This window comes from Hypomesus nipponensis, chromosome 28 (genome assembly GCF_054491055.1).
Source record: "Hypomesus nipponensis isolate SF chromosome 28, ASM5449105v1, whole genome shotgun sequence".
NCBI classification, from domain to species: Eukaryota; Metazoa; Chordata; class Actinopteri; order Osmeriformes; family Osmeridae; genus Hypomesus; species Hypomesus nipponensis.
The window spans coordinates 12,771,184-12,791,319 of NC_140388.1; the positions used below are offsets into that span (position 1 = coordinate 12,771,184).

Below are 20,136 nucleotides of genomic sequence, written 5' to 3' on the forward strand. Positions count from 1 at the left end.
GAGCTGTATGTCTAGCAACGCCTCTGGAATGGGTATTTTTTTGTCCCCCATATGCTTCTTCAAACAACGCAGACGAGAAATTATAATCCGACATAAAACGCAAAAAAAACGCCAGTTTGTACATTTTGATATGCGAACGCTGGCTTCTTCTACACAAAAGACTCATCCATTGGTGTTTACCTCGTTGCCTCGTGGGAGCTGTGTGCTTGGTTTCACTCATTACAGTGTGCGGACGTCTCTGTCTGGGAAATGATTGGGTCCCTCTGAATTTTGCCCCATTCTCCGCCTGAGTTTTTTTTCCACCTAATGATTCAGGGAGCGGTGTGGAAGGACGGCCCCCTTCTGAGAGGGTGAACTTGATTAATGATCCGGAAGTGCTTTGCCTTTTCAGCTGATTAAATAAAATTGACTAGATTTTTACATTTTATAATGAAGTGAATCCACAGGCCTGAGATGACAGGGCCTTGAAAAGGTGGTGTGTGTGTGTGTGTGTGTGTGTGCAGGCCTACATATGCGTGTGTTCAGGTACTTTTTGTTTCATGTGTGCATCTCGGTGTGTTCACACTCTTGAATGTCATATATTTATATATTTACTCTATTCTTTTTCATTTAGTCAGTCTTCTGTGTGATATGGCTGTTTTCTCAGGCAGAAAGACACTTTGTCATCATCCAGTGACACTAGGTGCCACATGGCTATGTCAGTAACAACAAGGCACGGTGGCAGAAAAATACAAAGTTTTCTTTTTCAATTTCCTTCATGTTATTGGGCATCCAAGCATTTCCCTTTTGTGACATCTGTAAGACTTTATTTATATAGCACATTTCATACAGGAATTGCAGCTCGAGGTGCAGGGGGTTGGGGGGGCAATCTGATCGAACTCAAAATACTTGAATCGGTGTGTCTGACTCTGTGGCTCAGTCGCCCTGAGAACGGGGCATATGTCTGTTTAACTTTGTCCTTAGTCTTACTAGTGGAAAATATTTCTATGTGACCATAGCCTGATGAAAATATGATCCTCGTCCTGTAGGATTCAAAAGGCACCTTGTGAATAGTACCGGATTTCTTACAGTTTAACATGGTAAAATGGTAGTGTGCCGTAGACCATTATTACACCACTGCAGAAGCATCAGGGGAGAAGTTTAAGGTAAAGATTTGATACAAATTAAATATGCATCAAATGTACATAGCGCTGCATGCCACAGTCCAAATGCTGCACTTCCCAGCTTTGGCTCCAGAAAACAAGCTTTCCTGCAAGCCATCGTCCCAATTTTCTTGGGTTGTGAAGTGACTGTAATTACACGGAATGCACAGGGGCAGTTATAGACTAACAGGCTATTTCCAGGAGAGTATCCTGCCGCCCCAGAGAAGGACTGTTCTGTGCACAGCGGTCTCTCACCATCGCCACCACTTTGATCACAGCTATTATGGAGGGGAGGCTGGTGGAGAGACAAGCTCTCTGGAGGGAGATAGCATTGACAGGGCCAACATCATTCTGGTTCCTGGTTCACTCCTGTAAACCAGTGGCATAGCCACGAGGGGGCCTGGGGGGGGCTAGGGCCCCTCATGTATGTGTCTGGCCCCCCTAGATTTCGGGTTGCTTATATAAAAAATGAAGGAATCTTAATTTTATTTTTTATTTTTGTGGCCCCCTCATTTTAGAAGTTGGATGAAAACTGTCTGTGACACTCGGTGCCTTGCAGACATCTCATCAATGATCTCATATTTATGTATAAATGGCATGTTAAAATTGATTTTTTAAAATATGTAAATAGCAGTTATTGTATTGGGATCTTGGTTTATGTTCGGATAAATAGAAAAAAAAAAAGTACGATAAAATATCTGGATTGCGTACGTTTTCAACTCCCTCACACTATCAGCCACCTTTCGCTTCAATAGCCATTTTTGTACAGTATGACTCTGATAGTTAGACTTTTGGGGTTTGCACAGCTTGGTAGAGTCTGAACTACTTTTCCAATGCTTGTTGGCCGCAATTTACAAACACACACATTCTGAATGGGATTGAGATCAGAACTTTGACTGGGCCACTGGCAGGGTCAGCTATGTAGCTAGCAGATCAACATTGGCTAACCATCCAGCTAGCTAGCTAGCAAGCTAGCAGGAGCTGACAGGAAATCAGAATGCATCCTGAAGCCCTGAACAAGGTCGATGCCTCCGAGTGTGTAATGAATGGGAAGGTAGAGTGCAGTGAAGCCATTATCTTTCCCCCTCCGTCAAAGGAGCGGTGCAGTGACCTGGCATTCAGACAAATGGAGGGGAAAACTCTGCTGTGAGATGTAAATCCCCACCAGTGTCCCCTCTGAAGAGACAAGCCGCCGGTAGACTAGGCGATGACCCGTGGATGGCTTGGGGTTCTGACCGGATCAGAAATGACAGGATGTGGGAGGAGAGGAGGGATGTGGGAGATGAAGGGGGAGATGGGGTAGGGGGAGGAAGAGGAGGGGGAGGAAGAGGAGGGGGGATTTGCCGTGCAGAAGGGAAGGGTGTGTAAAAAGAAAATGATGATTACCAGGAATAAATGAGATGTCACAGAGAGAGAAAAATATTACTTTCAAATGTACTTCTTTTGCACTATGTGAGTGACAGGTGTTGGGGAAGTGTGTGTGTGTGTGTGTCAGGAAGCTCTTCCTGTTTTTGAACACTGCCTCAAGAAGGGAATATGTGGACCAGTGATGCAGACCCTTCATGTTTTTACTTGTCTGTAGCTGTGGACACATCTTAGAAGACACCAGCATAAACACCCACTTCTCAACATCTTGTACATGCAGTGGGACGAGAATACATTTACATTGAGTCATTTAGCAGAAGCTCTTATCCAGAGCGACTTACAGTAAGTACAGGGACATTCCCCGAGGCAAGTAGGGTGAATTGCCTTGCCCATTCCTGGCACAGCCAGGAATCGAACCGGCAGCCTTCTGATTAATAGCCTGATTCCCTAACCGCTCAGTCATCTGACTCCCCCCCCCAGATGCTGTAGATGTGTCTGTTGAACCCTGTGTATACAAAACGGTGGAGGCAACATGGGGAGATATTAAGATGGGGTCATATCACAGTCAAATGGTACTGTACAGTACAAAGTGAGTTTAAAAGCTCCTTAATACAGTCAATACTGTTCTTCTTCATCTCCATTAAACTGGAAGATCATCTGACAGCACGTCACAGCTGTACTTAACGGCCCAGTCCACAAGTCACAAGTTGTTAGGTTGGAGATCATTTCAAATGAAGACCAACACGTCTGAAATCCACCATTGTTTTTTTTCTGGACTCAGAAATCAAATCGTGTTATTTTTGTAGAACTTTGTATTACCGGGGTGTAGGGGAGGGTGTGAAGGGGGTGGGGGGCTATTTTTCGATTTGATGACCTTTTCATAAACTAAAAGCCATTTCTTTATTGGATGCTTACAATATTGTGATTGCTAGAAATATCTAGACTGTTTTCAGGTATTAAAATACAAAATCTCTGGATTTTGCTTCCTGCAGTTTGACAATAAGAAGATGGCTTTCACTTTTGGAATTGATTTGGCAGCTTGCAGGTTTTTCTCATTTTGATATTAATTCTCTGTAGGACCTCTGAAGGGGGGTACATTAATAGGGTGTTATGACTTATTTAAGAACATTATTTTGTCCTACTTAAATTGTTAATTGTATTGGGTGCTATAATCTAGAGAGAATAAAATTACTGTGCATATTGTGTAGTGACAAAAGCTGGACACATACTGGAAGATTAACATACTTTATTTGAAAATAAAAGGATGTTCTACAAAAAAAGATAATCATACTATATATTCACAATATGATAGCTCTTATACTCTATATACTATACTATAATTTTCTTTCTGACAAAAAAAACACATTTAGGATACAGTCCATCCAACTTCATTTAGTTCTTCCAGCACTCTTCACGACATTAAACAATGAAATTGTATGTCGTGAAGATTGTTGTTAAGGAAGATAACGAATGCATATTAATGCGGCACAAATGCTTCTCTCTACGTAAAACCATTTCCGTTATGAATCAACATCACCATCACCGCTGCGAGGCTGTGCGTGGTGAAAAGGCTTCCTCACATGCATAAGCCCGTGCTGTACACCTCTTTGTGATGTGCTTCTCGTATGCCTATTCTCTCCCTCTCCTGCCTTCATTGTAACGTGGCCTATTGAGATATTCACCAATGCGATGAGGCTGCAATTGAACGTCATTAAAGAGAACGGGTACTCTTCTTTTTTTACCCTGATTTGCATCCTTATTTGCTTCCTCATTAGTAAGCTGGCAGGTGGTATATGGAGAACATTGCAATTTAATAAAGCTTCATTTTACCACTATTATTGAAGCGCATGTAATTGTCCGTACCCAGAAGGACATTTGAATGTTGACTTTATGCGTAATTGCTTTAGTGCAGCAGGTAGAAAAGTATACAATGTTTTCAAAGAATCTTCACAACCCCCTTCCTTTTGTTGTGTTCTCGATACTTAAATTGTGCGAATGTATTAAAATAAAAAAAATACTTATTAACCTTGGTATTCAGTAGGGATGGGTATCGAGGACCGGTTAAGGACCCGGTTCCAAATTTCTCAAAACCCGAATATCAATAAGGTCCGAGCTTATCGATACCGCTATCGAGACTAAGTAATATAATGTAACGTTGACATATATCTCGAGAAATAAGTAATGTAATTTAAATTAAATCACTGGTGTACAAACATACAACGTAATAAAATGACTAAATTCAATTGAATGGCCTGCCAACCGCCTTTAAACTAAACAAAGAAGAATTTAATTGCCTCACGCGCTACTTCGCTTCATTTCTCATTTTGTTGCTAGCTACGACGGCAGATGGCCCCAAATTCGTAGTAAGTCTCCATCGTTGACAATAATTAGCCAATTCAGGGCTCAACAGTGCAACTAGTTCACTCGCATATGCCCCTAAAATGTGATGTGTGCGCAAACTGCAAAAAAAAAATTACGAGCTCAGTGTGTGAGTAAAGACTAGCCTCCCAATCACAGTCTAGTTACTCATCCAGGTTGTGGATAGCACATCTATAGTGGACAGATTTAGATTCAGCCAGTCAGGATCCATTGTGCCTATATATGCTCCTTTGAGCCAGCCTCCTCCTGAGAGCAACACCTTCCCCTTGTTCTATCTGTTTTACTTAAGAAATAGAAAAGTATCGATAGTGGTATCGATAAAGACTCAAATCGTTTAGCAGTCTCAAAGGGTATCGATATTGATAAAAATGAACAATACCCATCCGTAGTATTCAGACCCAGCTACATCTTGTATCCTTTGATCATCTGTGAGATGTCTGGAGAACTTTGAGTGCACTTGATGCAGAATTAAGAGATTCAACTCGATTTAGAAAGATCTAGAACACAAAGATTTAGAGGACACACCGCTGGGTTATGAAATCTTAAATACAGCATTGAAAGTTCTCAGGAGCTATGCACTCCATCCTTGAGCAATGAAAGAAGTTTGGAAGTACAAGGAGAAGGTTTGCCGGACAAACTCAGAAGACCTTCCAGAGACCCTTCCTGCTTCTAAGCAACCAGGACCAGAACACTTGGTAGGGTTGAGGGACTCAGCAGAACAGGCCCTCACAAACAGAGCCAAACCTTGCTGGGGCAGACCAGCTGGAGGGTCTTTGGGGAAAAAGGTCTCCAACTGTCCTTGAGTGGCCCAGCCAAAGGCCTGGACATGAACTCCCTCAGAAACTGGACTTGGAAGATCGCAAGTCACCAACACTCCCAGAGCCGAGTAATGACATTGTCATTTGAATCAGGTGTGCTGGTGCAGGGAAACATCTAAAACATGCAGGACAGTGGCCTTCGAGGACCACGGTTGCCTACCTCTGCTCTAGAAGAGGATTATTATATTCATAGAGGGTCTGAATGCTTTCAAAAGGCAACATACATGACTACTTGGCAGGTCTAACAATACTGTAGTGGTACATACAGCATATTCTATACATGGAGCTAACACAGTATTTTCATAAAAAGCTAAAAACATTTTTAGTGCAATATTGTTCCCTCAAACGCACATGGTTGACAAGATATGTGTTGGCGTAGTCGAGTGATTGAGATAAAACTAGTAATTATTACAGTGTACCTGAGCCCAACAGGGGGTGAAACCCACAACCCTGCTGATCCTATTGAGCTGCCTGGGTCCCCGTGTACAGGACCAGGATCCTTTTACCCAAACAGGGTCTGACAATAGATTGGAGCAGACACTGACAAGACCTTAGGGAAGAGCTCAGGCCTTCTGCCACCATCTGGCCTCAGAAATATCCCATATCTGACACAGAATCCGAGCAGCAGGAACTGGCCAGTGCCTGGTCGCCTCTACGCCAGCTGATTCGCAAAGGGCAGGTGAGACGGTTCAGGTTGCTGACGTGTCCAATCCAAAAGCCTTTTAAAGGGATCTGACTTCCTCTGCTTACTGTAACCATGCTCCACAGGGCTGGATCTGACTTCCTCTGCTTACTGTAACCATGCTCCACAGGGCTGGATCTGACTGGATCTTTTTCTGGGAGTTTTTCCTTGTCTTCCTTGAGGGTTTAGGTTGGTTGAGGGGCAGTTCTATGGGCGTATGTGAAGCCCTCTGTGACATGCTTGCGTGTAAAAAGGGCTATACAAATACATTTGATTTGATTTGACAGAAATTGTGTGTTTTTTCTTAAATGTAGTTTTATGTCTTTGTTGTGTTTTATCAAGTCAAGTTTCCCTGATTGGTAATTTAAATGTTCAAATTCCCATGATCTTATATGTTATATCTCTGTTTAAGATATATTTTAAAATATTGTTATGAACTAACTAGGGGTGTAACGATACACTCAGCTCACGATTCAATACATGTCACGATACTGGGTGTACCATACAATATCACGATATTTTAAACAACATTTTTAAGAAAACAAAATCAATTCATAGATTTTTTACAAAACATTAAACATTTGCAATAATTTTCTTTGCTGTACATACAATTTAGTTCACTCAGTTCAAGCGATTTCTGTGAATGCAGTGAAGGCACGCATAACGCAGGTGCAGAGTACGTCACGTGCTGGTAGCTCAAACAATAGGATCATGCTGACGTCATATTGTAAAAATATTGCCATAACTCTACGATACATATTGTAAAAATGTTGTATTGCAATATGTTGTTCCACAATATATTGTTACACCCCTAGAACTAATAATTTGTAACATACATAGACTGCACTATTGTTTTGTTATGGCATATTATAAATTGGTTGTCTGTGTTGCAAACACTTTCCGCGAACCGGAGTGAATGGACATTCAAAGAACTATTATGAAATGCTTTCATATAACAAGAATACAGTTAGGTAATCCAAACTGTCATCAAACCATGTTTACTTGACTCAGTCCAACATTTGGGAACAAGATGAACAGACATCAAGGTCTTTCTCTGAAGTAGGACGTATTATTCTAAAACAGTAAAAAGAAATGTCAAGTTTGCTTGTCTTGGAGAAATAAATTCATGTCTTCCTCCCCATTTATTTTTCAGTTTAGCAGGGCTCTTCAGCCTTTCGGCTATAATGAAGACCTCTCGAGGATTCTGAGTATATTCCCCATGTACTGTGTAGCTCTAATAACTCAAGTACCAGCAAATGACAGGTTGGGATATTGGTTTGGGGGCAGAATCCATGGCAGTCTCTCCCATTGTCACGCTCGTAAGCTTCTGTTACCGTATGACAAAAGTTTTTGAAACAAACATGAATATAGTTTAAGGTCCCGCTTTATGAAGTGATCCCTGAATCCCAAAATTGGGTTTGGGCTTTGGCATACGGTGTAGAAGTGTCAGTGACGCAAGACAGAAGTGTCAAATTTAATCAGTGACTCATTCACAAAACGGTTGTCCCTCCATTCACTCCCATCCAGAAGTGTTTGATGAAAAACCTTAAACTCATACACCCTTCATGCACGTCCAGACCCATAACGGCTGCCTTGTGAACACGGGGGAGTGTTTAAACCCTTCAAAGTGACCAGATCGTTTAACCCAGATCTCAGGAACACAATGCAGTGCACGTGCAGCCTAATTGAATGTTCAGCTAATGAGTGGTGATGCCGCCAGAGCAATCTACCACGGTGCTCTCTCCGATGTTTGTTGGAGAAACTCGGTTCTACTTTAAAGCTTTGAAAAACTAAAAAACTAAATTGAAATTGACATTGAAGCTATTCAGATGGCTGTTGAGAGACGCCTCTTCACTCCAGTGTCTTTGTTCCATCTTAATGGGTTCTAGGACATTAAAAAAGAAAGGTTGATGGAAATGAATTCTAATTTCTTATTTTCGAAGATAGCCTTGAAGCTGTGTGGTGATGACGTGTTGGCCTTTGACATTTTATTTTATGTTTGTCTTCAAGGGTTTAGTCGTTTGGCACTGTGAAATGCTAAAAATCACATTGTGAAAATGTCAAATCTAATTTTAATTGCAAAAAACATTTAAATGACAGCCTATTATCATGTTTCTGTGTACTGAAAACGAAAAAAATCATGTCTAGTTTCATGTCTGTCATAATTAGGGGGAAAGATCATTGTTGATGACAGCTCTGGTTTGGCCACAAATGATCATATCCACTGGTGTTACAGTATCCAACTAAATCAACAATCCTGACACTATATCCGGTTACAACTGTGTACCAAACGTTAGCATGACAGCTGCTCATATTCACAGTCCAGAACAACCATGTGTTGACCCATTTGCATTCGGATTGTAGATGAAAATCTAACTGTAAAATATGTATTTGTCCTCAGAATCAGAATTAGTCTAATCTTTCTATATTGTGGTCTTGGTTATGGTCTGTTTACAAGTGCTGTGTGACTGTCTGGTAAACCGATTGTACCCTTTCACCTGAGGTGATTCAGTCATATCATTATAATTCACACTTGCTAGTAAGGTATTTCTAAGCGGTGATCATAGACTAATCTTTATATTCTCTAATCTGCTTTTAGCTTTCATTGTCCTTTGTTATTTGAATGATCTTTGTCCTGCCCAGATGTTACAGGGTACTTACTCCCTTTAGTGCTCTGGATGGACCCCCCCCCCATCTTTAATCCATAATCTGAGACTAAGGATCGACAGGAGCAGGACTACCCTGGACCTGATGGTGAAACAGACGGGTGGTCAGAAGTAGGAAGTCAGTCTTGATCACCCACTGAGACTAGACTACAGCAGAGGGCACTCTCACACTAAGTAAGCAAGGAAGCTTAAAACCTTTTTTTTTTTTTTTTTTTTTTTATAAAATTATTTTCTTTTTTTTACGTCCTATTCCAGACCTTGTCAGAAGGATATTGTGTGTGATTCTGACCATTCAAATCAGTGTTTGAGGTATCTGCTGAGTATTAATTGTATCTGCTGAGGTAGAGTTGTAGAGTAATGTAATCACTTCCTTATTCATTGTTCTGCTATCGACAGCTCAATTGTTTATAACACAGGTCACAAACTCGAGCTTTAAGGTCCGTAATGAAAGGTTATATTATCACTTACTCTGTATTAGCTAGAGATTTTACAGCAGGACATTAAGAAGTGTGCTTGAAATGATTTCAGTGATTCAGTTAGCTTACTTCAAGTTTTCATTCTCTGTTTTCCAAGATGATAATCAGAGAAAAGTGCACAATCACTGTTGGTTTTGGATAAGCGTGGGTCTGGTCCTCTAAACAGTCGGCCTCCCCTGCCTTATCATCCTTACTCTTTGTCAGAAAGGGCACGCAGCTCCTATTGGCAGCCAGTCACTACTGACGTGCAAGCGATGTACTGTACGCATGTACAGTTTGTTATCGCGTTATTGAGATAGAGTAATCTATGCTGCCATGGTGCTGGGGATAATATTATACTACGAAAGCCGATGTTAGGGTTGGGGCTGTGGGGGCAAATGTGACTTATGGCAGAGCTAGCTTCACCAAATGCTGTAGCCTAATGAATATTAAGCATTGAACAGTGAGGACTGGTAGAAAGACTTACCTAGTTTGACACTTGAATACTTGTCCTAAGAAAGTGGACAGTTTTAGCTTAGCTTTAGCTCTATGGGCACAGGGGAAACACAAGGGTGTATAATCAACTATAACCTTCACAACACAATGCCTTTTGAAGTGGGTTTTCTTAAATAAAAGTATGTTATTTTAATCCCTTTACAAAAATGCAAAGGCATGAGCATCAACCTCATTTCATATGACTAAAAGACAGACAAGTGATGGGTAGATTTTTTATTTATTTATTTTTAAGTCAAGTCTTCATGTCTGGCAACATAACGTTCATATGGAATATGTCTGATATTCTGCCTCACCATACGCAGCAATGTGTGTGTTCCTGATTGTGTATCTATGTGTTGGAAGGCAGATTAACATAACAGAGAAAACATACAGACTTTTCACTTGTGAAAATTCATTTCAGCCAATCAGATAATGTGTAAATTGACATTGAAATCCATAAATCTTTTTAGATGATTTGTGTACAGATTTTGCATGACTAAAGTAAAATGGGGCAAAGAATTTAAAAAAAATACACAATCAATTTTGTTTTATTGTTTGAGTACCGCATTAAGCATGCATGTCACAGGTCAACAACCTCGTCCCTATCCCAGAGTACAGTTCTCGGTTTCCCATGAAAAACGTTTCAATGAGGCACTTTCATTAGGAAGCGGGTGATTTGAACTTTCAATTTCATGGCTACCAAATGATACCACTGTGCTATCACCACCACTATGCTATCCCTTGTTTATATTCTGTGTTATAATATTGTTATAAATAGTAAAGATGATTTGCTATTTCAGAGCCTCCGTGGCTCTAGAGAATCACCTGTGTACCTATATAGCAAAGCTGTCAAACCCATGTTCTGAGTTATTGTTAGCCTTTATTTTCCTGGCTTCTTTCAGAAGCAACATCTTCACAAAAATCCTGTTAAGCAAAAAAGCTGGAAAATACAAACAACCTTACAGAATAATCTTTTGATTTTCTGTGATGTATCCATCCACCTTTCCACAAACTAAATACATCTCATTGTGCCAGACAAGGCAGATGCAACACCCTTGATCTAATTTGACTCTAAATAGCCAGTCGAAATGACGGAAAAGTACCTCAATTTTCTCATTTTCCCTGAGCTGACGTCCGCGCTGCTTCAAAGGGATACAAGATGCCATTGGATGAGGTAAGGTTCCCCCCCCCCAAAAACGCGAATTTTCAACCACAATGAAGTCATTTTCCTTCGAAGGCCTTGAGACAGGAATCAAGCTCAGGCCTCTTTTGACTATTCAGTATCTGAGGGAAAATACGAGAGAATATGTTGCAGCTTAAGTCAGGTATCACATGCTACTGTACAATGAAGGTAGATCAAAGCTGTGTCTTCCTGACACAGCTTTGATCTACGCTGATTGTAAGAACAAGGCATTAGACTGTATTGTCTTGAAGAGCAATGTTTTTGTCTGGGTCTATTGCATCTGCATGCGTGATTTTTGTTGTACATATTCATTATTGTCTTATGTGAGGACTTTTCAGAAGGGTTCCATCCCTCAAAGTCTGTCATTTGCAGCTTCATGTAGGCTGGTAATACACTCATGTAAGCAGCACACAAAAGCACACTCCACTAGCACGCACACATGCACGCACACATGCACGCACACATGCACGCACACATGCACGCACACATGCACGCACACATGCACGCACACACATAGGAACCAGAGGAAATGGAGGTATTAATATAGCCCGCAATTAATCTCCAATTACAGTTTAGCCCTAGTGGAGGGGGAAGCAAAACTATATCAGTTCCCTAATGGGTGTACAGCTATTCTGCACCTAGCAACCAGTCTGCTTTGGATAGGGGCCATGCAAAAGGTGGCTATGGATCAGGGCTTTGTTATTTATAGAGCAGCATTTTGCAGTTGCCTTCACAAAAGCTAATAAATCAGTTGGTGTCCAACAGTACAATGCAGACTTAGCGATGGATAAAAAGTGTGCGTGTGTGCGAGTGTGCGCGTGTGCGCGCGCGCGTGCAGTACCACTGCTGACACAATAGGGCAGGGACAAGGAAGCACAGTCCTGAAGGAAGCCTTTAGTTTATCAGACTAATACTTCACTGATCCTCTCCTCCTTCGGAGAGGTTTTAGGCAAGGGAACACAAGCGGTGGCATTGTTCAGTTTCTGATCATTTATAGAGCAGCCAAAACACAATTTCATGTATGAATTCCAAATAGGTTCTGTGCTGTTGCAACGCTGTTTACAAAATGCATCATAACCGTGGTTTGCTTAAACTAAGAATAGAACCATGTCTGTCTGAGCTGCAGTCACTTCCCTTGACCCAGCATATGAACTCTGTGTGTGGAGGGGTGTGTGTGTGTGTTTGTGTCAAGATTAGCATCCTCAGTAACTAGATAATTTGGTACGCATGAATCAATACTAGCATCAATAGCGTATTTGTGTCTTTTAGTAGAGCCCAGGATTTATTTGAGGGGTGAATTTAAAGACCCAGAAAAATGTGACTTCTGCGTCAAGGGTCACTGAATGTGTTATAGACCCTCACAATAGTAAATCTTTACAAAAATGCTGAAATAGATTTTGCGGCCCTTATTTTGTTTGGTGACTGTCTAATTGAAAATACTATATCACCAGGGATCATGTCATTCACTCACCACATAATAACAGTGTCCACTGTGAGGTAAACGTAATCTGTTTCTTTGACGGAATGATACAAATTTTGTTGGGGTAAATCAAGGTAGCCTTACGGTGTATAACTGGAATGAAAGGGCCTTGGTAATCACCTCTAAGGCTAATATTCTTTGCCATCAGGTGTTCAAACCTTTTAAGTACTAATTTGACACAAACAGCCAAACAATTATTCAGACCTTGGAGTACCTGTGTAATTTTTCATATAAACAAAATTAATTGATGTACTCAAGGGCGAGAAACACTTCCCTGTCAGAATTGTCTTTACCTTCTTTACCTTTGCCTTCCCTCCTTCCATCATGGCATCTCCAACCAGACACCTTTCCTTAACAGACTCTCTCTCTCTCTCTCTCTCTCTCTCTCTCTCTCTCTCTCTCTCTCTCTCTCTCTCTCTCTCTCTCTCTCTCTCTCTCACACTCTCTCTCTCTCTCTCTCTCTCACACACACACACACCGATCTCCTTAGCAACACTGTCTGATCGGTGGGGTAGGAGCTGATGAGGGCTGTGCAGGCGCTCGACTCCCCCTGGTTTCTCAGACAGACATGATGACGTCTGCGACAGATAGCCCCTCTTCTGCTGCTGCTGGAGACAGAGAACCTGCTACCGGCTCTCAGGAGACCTTCCAGCGTGTCTTCTAATGTGGGGGCGGGAGACGACCCTCCCGGCGCTTGCATTTGCAGCCGGTAACCAGATCACTGCACACTCTGCGCTAAAAAGCTAACAGTCTGGACCGGGAAGGCGTCTGTGGTCAGGGCTCGCTGTCTCTCTCACTCCCCCTGCCTCCTCCATCCTTATCTCGGTTTCCTCCAGCAGCTCAGCCAGGGTCCAGCTCTCTCTGGTGAGATGTGTGTGTTTTGTCAAGATCGTCTGGGACTCTCATGAACCTGGCGGGGGCTGTTTGAGGCGACGTTTCCAACAGCCATGTCTGTGTTTGGTGGAAAAATACCATACACATTCATGTAATAGGAGGATTTCTCTCAACCTTAATACTTTTTCTGACTCATCGTTTCAGGATAATTAATGTGTGTAAAAATGTTTTCCAGCTAGTTTAATTGTGACAAGATTAGGTATTCTTTGGCCCGTCCTAATACAATGTTTGTGTGTGCTGTCAAAGCATGATGCATGACTAATTTGATAAAGCAATTGTAATTATACAATCAGATATCCATCATTGTGTTCTGTGGCTTAGAAGTTAAAAGGACAGAGCAAATCTGCCGATGATGATGATGAGATCAAGTTGCCTGTATGATGATTAAGATGCAGTTTGTGCATATAGGCCATGGATCAGACACAGGCACAATATGTCAGCTGCCCTTGCAATCAGACTATTCAACCCAATTATATCATACATTACATTTTATTAGTTTCACAGACTTTTTTTAAAATCCAGAGCGATGAGCAAATAGTGCCTATGGAAGGTGCAGGTGAAGGGAGGATCAGAAGTTCAGTTTGTTGGTCGTCAGGATCATGGAACAGTCTGTATATGTTCATGGACATTCCACGGCAAGCGAAGAGTATATACAATATCGGGTGTATTGGTCTTCATAATAACCTTCTGACAATTCTACACATACAGAAAGACACCTACCCATAGAAGGTGTATGAACCACAGGAGAGACTTGTCATCGCAGCACAGTTGGAGGACAAGCATTGCCTGCCGAGCTATCTCACTTCTCATGATTGTCAGTCAATGGGAACTTTTGTAAGGCAGTTACTGCTTTGTTCAGGCAGTTTTTTGTTTTGTTTTACCATATGTAAGGATTACGTAACGATTTTTTCGAATATTTGTTGCAAAGTTTTTTTTTTTTCTCCCCACAATCTTTAAGATGGGTCCTCTATCATGTGCGGGTGGATAATGGTCTTTTTAAAGACACTGCTTAACTCCCTTAACAAAAAAAAAAAAATGGTGTCTTTCAGACCCTAAAAGTCAATATTGCAGGACATTTCTGAACAAAGGAGAAGGCCAAAAGAATACTAGGCACAACATGTGGTTAGAAGATCAATTTTGGACAGACATTGGGTCATAGTTCCATATTTAGAGACTCTTTGTCTGTTTGGTAAGAATAGCCAAGTACATACTAGGGCTCTGCTAAGGATAGCATGATATTCATCTGTAGATGTGAAGAAAAAAAAATAGTTTATATCATCAGTACACTTATGGGAATGGTAGCGTATTGACTTGTAACATATTAATACAGTGATATGGGATATGAATATGGGGAAATAAAGCTATATTTGCAACCAGTATCACATTATAGTTGATATTATTAGTTTAGCTTCAAAACCAGCACTTCAGTTAAATAGGCTCACTCTAATGGCACAGGGGGGATAACAGTAGCGTTTTCCACCTGCATGGTAACAGATTATAATCCATCACTTCCCTTTTAAGACTGACAGAAAATGTATCATTCTATACACTCAATCCCATAGACCCAACAGCTGAAGAAAACACCATCGCCTGAAGTCCTGCCTCAGACTCACAACATGGTATTGATGTTCCCTCCCGTTTCCCTCTCAGTGGGTATAGGGTGTCCACAGACTCCAAGGTTGGCGCCAGCCTCTGTCTTTTATGCACCACAAACCAGAATTAATTGCAAATCAATCGAACAAAGTACAACTGATCAGTAAACCAATTAGTAATTTTAGATATTTGCCCGGGTTTCGTTTTCTCAAGCTTTCACTGTAATTTCAATTCTTTCCTTCGTTTTTTTCCCTTCCCTATAGGATGTTTTAGTGGCCCTAGATGAGAGACAAGAGGGCCGCTTGGCCTGTCTTTTCAAAAGGTAAGTCTCAGTTGGTTGATAACGCGCACACATAGCATTGAAGCTGGCTTATGTGCTACAAAAACAATGTTACGGGTAGTAGCCTAGTCGGAATTGAGACAAACACATTTCTCTCTGTGTTACATGAATATTGGAGCAAAATAAAGGGGCTCAATTGTGTTCAGGTTTGTCCGCAAATAATAGTGTCCTATCTAGTGTCCTATCTAGTGTCCTATCTAGTGTCCTATCTAGTGTCCTATCTAGTGTCCTATCTAGTGTCCTCTCTAGTGTCCTCTCTAGTGTCCTATCTAGTGTCCTATCTAGTGTCCTATCTAGTGTCCTATCTAGTGTCCTATCTAGTGTCCTATCTAGTGTCCTATCTAGTGTCCTATCTAGTGTCCTATCTAGTGTCCTATCTAGTCCGCCAAAGAAATCAGGTGGCGACCTCCCCATCTTTTGTTCCGGCAGATTATCCTGATAAATCAGGGTATGATAGTCAAAGGTGATTTACGCAATTTGACAACTGTTAAGCATTTATTAATCTCTCCCCCAACCTGCTTCTGAGACTGAATTGCTTTTGAAAATTATGGGCCCCATCTATAATTGAGGCAGACATTATACATGGTTTGCAGGCATATCAGACAGCAAAGTACATCCCCTGTCATGTATTTGTGGCGACGTAGGCCAAGTCAGACCTATCAAAGTATTTACGCTGTCATGTTCTCGACAGAAAAACTCCTCCCAGCATACCAAACAGTCTCTGACTATAATCACCCCTAATTTCAATACAAGCGTTTTTTCAAAGTTCCAGTGATTTTTGTGGATATTTACTCAGCAGAAGGGTGTGATATTCATTTGTGAAGCTGACTGTGGAAGAATAATCTTGTGTGCTACATAACATATTTGGTGCCTGTAATTCCCCCTCAACAGCTGACAGCTGACAATTGTGCCGTCTGTCCATTGAGAGGTGGACCAGGGTTGTGATTAGGGCCTGCCACTACCAAGGGTTGGGATAATACTTGCTTTTCCTCACCTTTCGTCTCAAATCAATTTGAGACCCAATAATATCAAGCCCTTTGTTCCTATCCCCACCACTGGCATCTAGGCATCAGTGGTGGCCTGCAGTAGCCACGCTGTACAGTACTGAATATAGAACAGGTTTTTGGTCATGTGTTTATTTTACTGAAGTACAGCAAGAAAAATAAGCTGTCCTCCTTATACACACAACTGTCATCTAAAAGGTGCTACAGATGTTTGGACAAAATATGGAAGTACTATATGGATCAACCAAGTTTAATAACATAAACATGTCAACAGCAACTGAGCACTATAGTTTTTTATGACTTTACAATACAGTCATCTCAATCAATGTTAATTCAACAACAGCTAACAAAGCAAAAAGCTTTGTCCATGTTTTAAGCAAGAACATTTCCTACAGGGTATTTAACAAACAAAAATAATGTCTATTAGAATGTAATAATCCACATTGGAGTGCATGTTGGAATTTGGACCTTTGCAAAGGTTTCAAACAAATGTGAAAAGCCTTGTTGTATTGCTGCGCTGTTTTCTGATGATAACATTCATGAGGAACGATCCAGAACTGATATGTGGCTGGATAAGGATGTTTGCTCTTTGACAATATGCTGTTTGCACCTGTACGGTATATGATGTGTTGACTAATCTTCTAGTGTAATCACAAAGCTAGGATTGCAACAAAGGAACAGTTGTAACATGGTTCCCAGGTCCTGTGTTGCTTGTGAAGCGGTACACCACTAATTATGCTGAATTAATTATGTGGTCTGTAATTTCATGCATAGTGGAAAGCGCAAAATACACCACTCAAGATTAAAGGTACCTGAAAAAAAGAGAAAGGAAGGGGAGCAAAAAGGAGCAAAAAGCACAAACTCCCTCATTGTTGCATTTGGACAACAAATATTGATGAGCCAGCCCAATTGAGATGGAGATCCCATTAATTATTCGATCTTGGCGTGGAGGGCGGGTGGGGGTGGGGGGGTGGGAGGGGTGGGAGGGGTTGAGAAGGGAGGGGGAGGGGTGTGTTCAAGAGAAAGAACTCAGAGAGAAAATGACTGGTCTGGAGCTAATACTATGATGTACCATCTTGAGGCTCTAAGATCTTTTTAATGTATTCTTCGTGGCTGGGTTCTGAAAGGGAAGGGAAAAAGGGGGCCCTGAATGGATTCCATTAATTTAATTGAAGCAAGCCCTGACAAGAGATAAAACATCTTGGACCTCCATCTCTTCAGGGCTGGCGCTGGGCTTTATAGTAAACAACCCGCGAACCGTAAACAAAGCCTAGAGAGCACAAGACACGCTCTATAGAGACTTCAAGGCCGTGGAATATGTCAGAGATGAGGCTGAATGGATCCTGAAGAGGCACCCTTCTCTCTCTCTCTCTCTCTGTCTCTCTCCTTCTCTCTCTCTCTCTCCTTCTCTCTCTCCTTCTCTCTTTCTCTCTCTCTCTCTCTCTCTCTCCTTCTCTCTCTCCTTCTCTCTTTCTCTCTCTCTCTCTCCTTCTCTCTTTCTCCCCCCACCTCTCTCTCTTTCCCCCTCTCTTCCATCCTCTCTCTTCCCCACTATCCCTCTCTCTCTCCCTCCCTCCCTCTTGCTCCAGCCCTGTCTGCGTAGTCCTGCATAAGTATTCCACCTGTATGCTTGAGATCATTGTTCCTCTGGTTCCATACATGGTGGGATTTTGATGATGGTAGCTGGTGGCATTGAGGTATTATTATTAAAGTTTGTGAACTCTATAGATTATAAATACTGACATCATAACAACTGTACCATAACCATTCACACAACTTAAACCAAGGAGACACAATCAATTCCGTATTCTTTCAGCCGATCATTTCTCCCATTTATCTCATTTCGAGACCCATGCTCTATGGAATGGGAAAACCATTATTATATACAGACACAGCAAACCAGTCAAAAAGCACCAGACATAGTTTGACCTGAAAGAAGGGAAGGTGGTTCTTTACTCCAGTATATTTGCCGTGATACATTCTTACCTGAATGACCAATTGATGATTGGTTATTCAAAGCTGGTTTTTCACAGAGGCTGAATGGCAACACGCACACCAGAATCCACTGATCCTGAGAGGAACATGAAATGTCCTCTACAGTTACGCCTAACCTTTGCCTTACACTTCCCTCATTAATTCCCATGCCAATTGCAGGACACAACAATTTGCAATACAAGTTTACAACTTCAAAATATGATCACTTATTAAGCTCAGGTACAACTTACACACTTCTTACAGGCGAAAGATCTAAAATGCTACTGTATGAAAATTTGATATATCGGCTGTATTGTTATATAATGAATATCCCTGCTAGCTGGTGTGCATCACAACACTCTGACGTAGCTGTGCTCTGCTTCAGATTGGATTTCACCATAAGTGCTACACCACAGAGAAATGCTGTTGTTGTCAACGGTTACAGTTTACCATTGTGACAGGGAGAAAGGGCCAGAGAAACTCAAGACAGTTTGTGAGACTCGCGCAGAGGAAAAGAAAGCTCGAGCTGATTAGATTTGAATGAACAGAGGTCTCCTTTTTTTTCAGTTAAACAAAAGCTGACTGTTTAAAAATTGCAGTTTTTACACAGACATAACCATCTATTCAGAGGCATATCAAAACAGCCCTATGCCAAGTTAAACATATTGATCAGTTCAGTTAGGTATTTGGCTCAACAGATACAGTAGGATTGTAGATGGTGATAATATGATGTTACTAAAAAACATGTGGTCTTCCAGCCATAGCTACGTGATAAATGTGATGTTATCACTAGGGAATACAGTTGAATGCAAAACATACTGTGGTTTTGATACCTTAGATAAAAGTCAATGACTGTTGAAAAGTTCGATTTTCATAAGCAGATGATTTGAACGACAAAACACCAGCATGCTCCACTAACAAGGTTTTTCCACTTCACATCTTAGACATCTGATGGTGTGGTGTGTTTCAGGACCGATGGCCTTCCATAGGAACTCACCAGTGGGTCTGTTCAGCACCAACTTCTGTCAGCTTTTAACATTTGCATTATTTATTTTGCTTTCTTTTTCGATAGTTTACTTAGTATCTTACAATCCATAATTAGCTGGATTCCTCTGCTTTACTTGTAAGTTTTGCAGCAGTTTTGTCAGTGGTCATGCAGGTGGTGAATTTTGAGCCCTCTATTGTGCTCTGCTCTGTATGAGGCTTCTCTGTTCTCCTCTCCTTTCACTGTGTGAAAAAAAAAGTTCCAAAAATGTTCTATAAAGAGTTTTGAAAGGTAAAAAAAAAAAAAATTGAAAACAAGTTTTGAAAGGTTGAAAATATATTTGCAAATTCTTTTCAAAAATAGGTTTGCATCATTGATGAGGACTTGATGAGGACTAAACTCTACCGTACTCTATGATGGGGATTCAGAATCAGAAGGGATTTATTTGCCATGAAAGTTTGCACAGACAAGGAATTTGCTTTGGCAGGAAGGTGCATACAATAAATATATAGGAATCTTACATTTAAATATGTGGAACTATAATTCCTTATGGGGTCTGTTGCTGTTGCAGGTGGAACTACAGTTTCCAATTCCAGTAATGACCTGGTTAAATTAACATGTAAACACATACATAGTGAGATTTAACTGATCAAATACAAGTTGTAGGATGAATGTGACTCT

At 41.1% G+C, this 20,136-nt stretch overlaps 1 long non-coding RNA gene across 1 annotated transcript in view; it reads left to right on the forward strand.

Annotated features, from left to right (window-relative positions):
* LOC146220122 (uncharacterized) overlaps nucleotides 1-20,136 on the forward strand; it is a 58,014-nt gene that overhangs the window by 13,993 nt on the left and 23,885 nt on the right. Inside the window, exons 2-3 of the long non-coding RNA XR_014751054.1 lie at nucleotides 15,122-15,237; nucleotides 15,416-15,474. This is a non-coding gene — a long non-coding RNA (uncharacterized LOC146220122). The remainder of the gene's footprint in view (nucleotides 1-15,121; nucleotides 15,238-15,415; nucleotides 15,475-20,136) is intronic.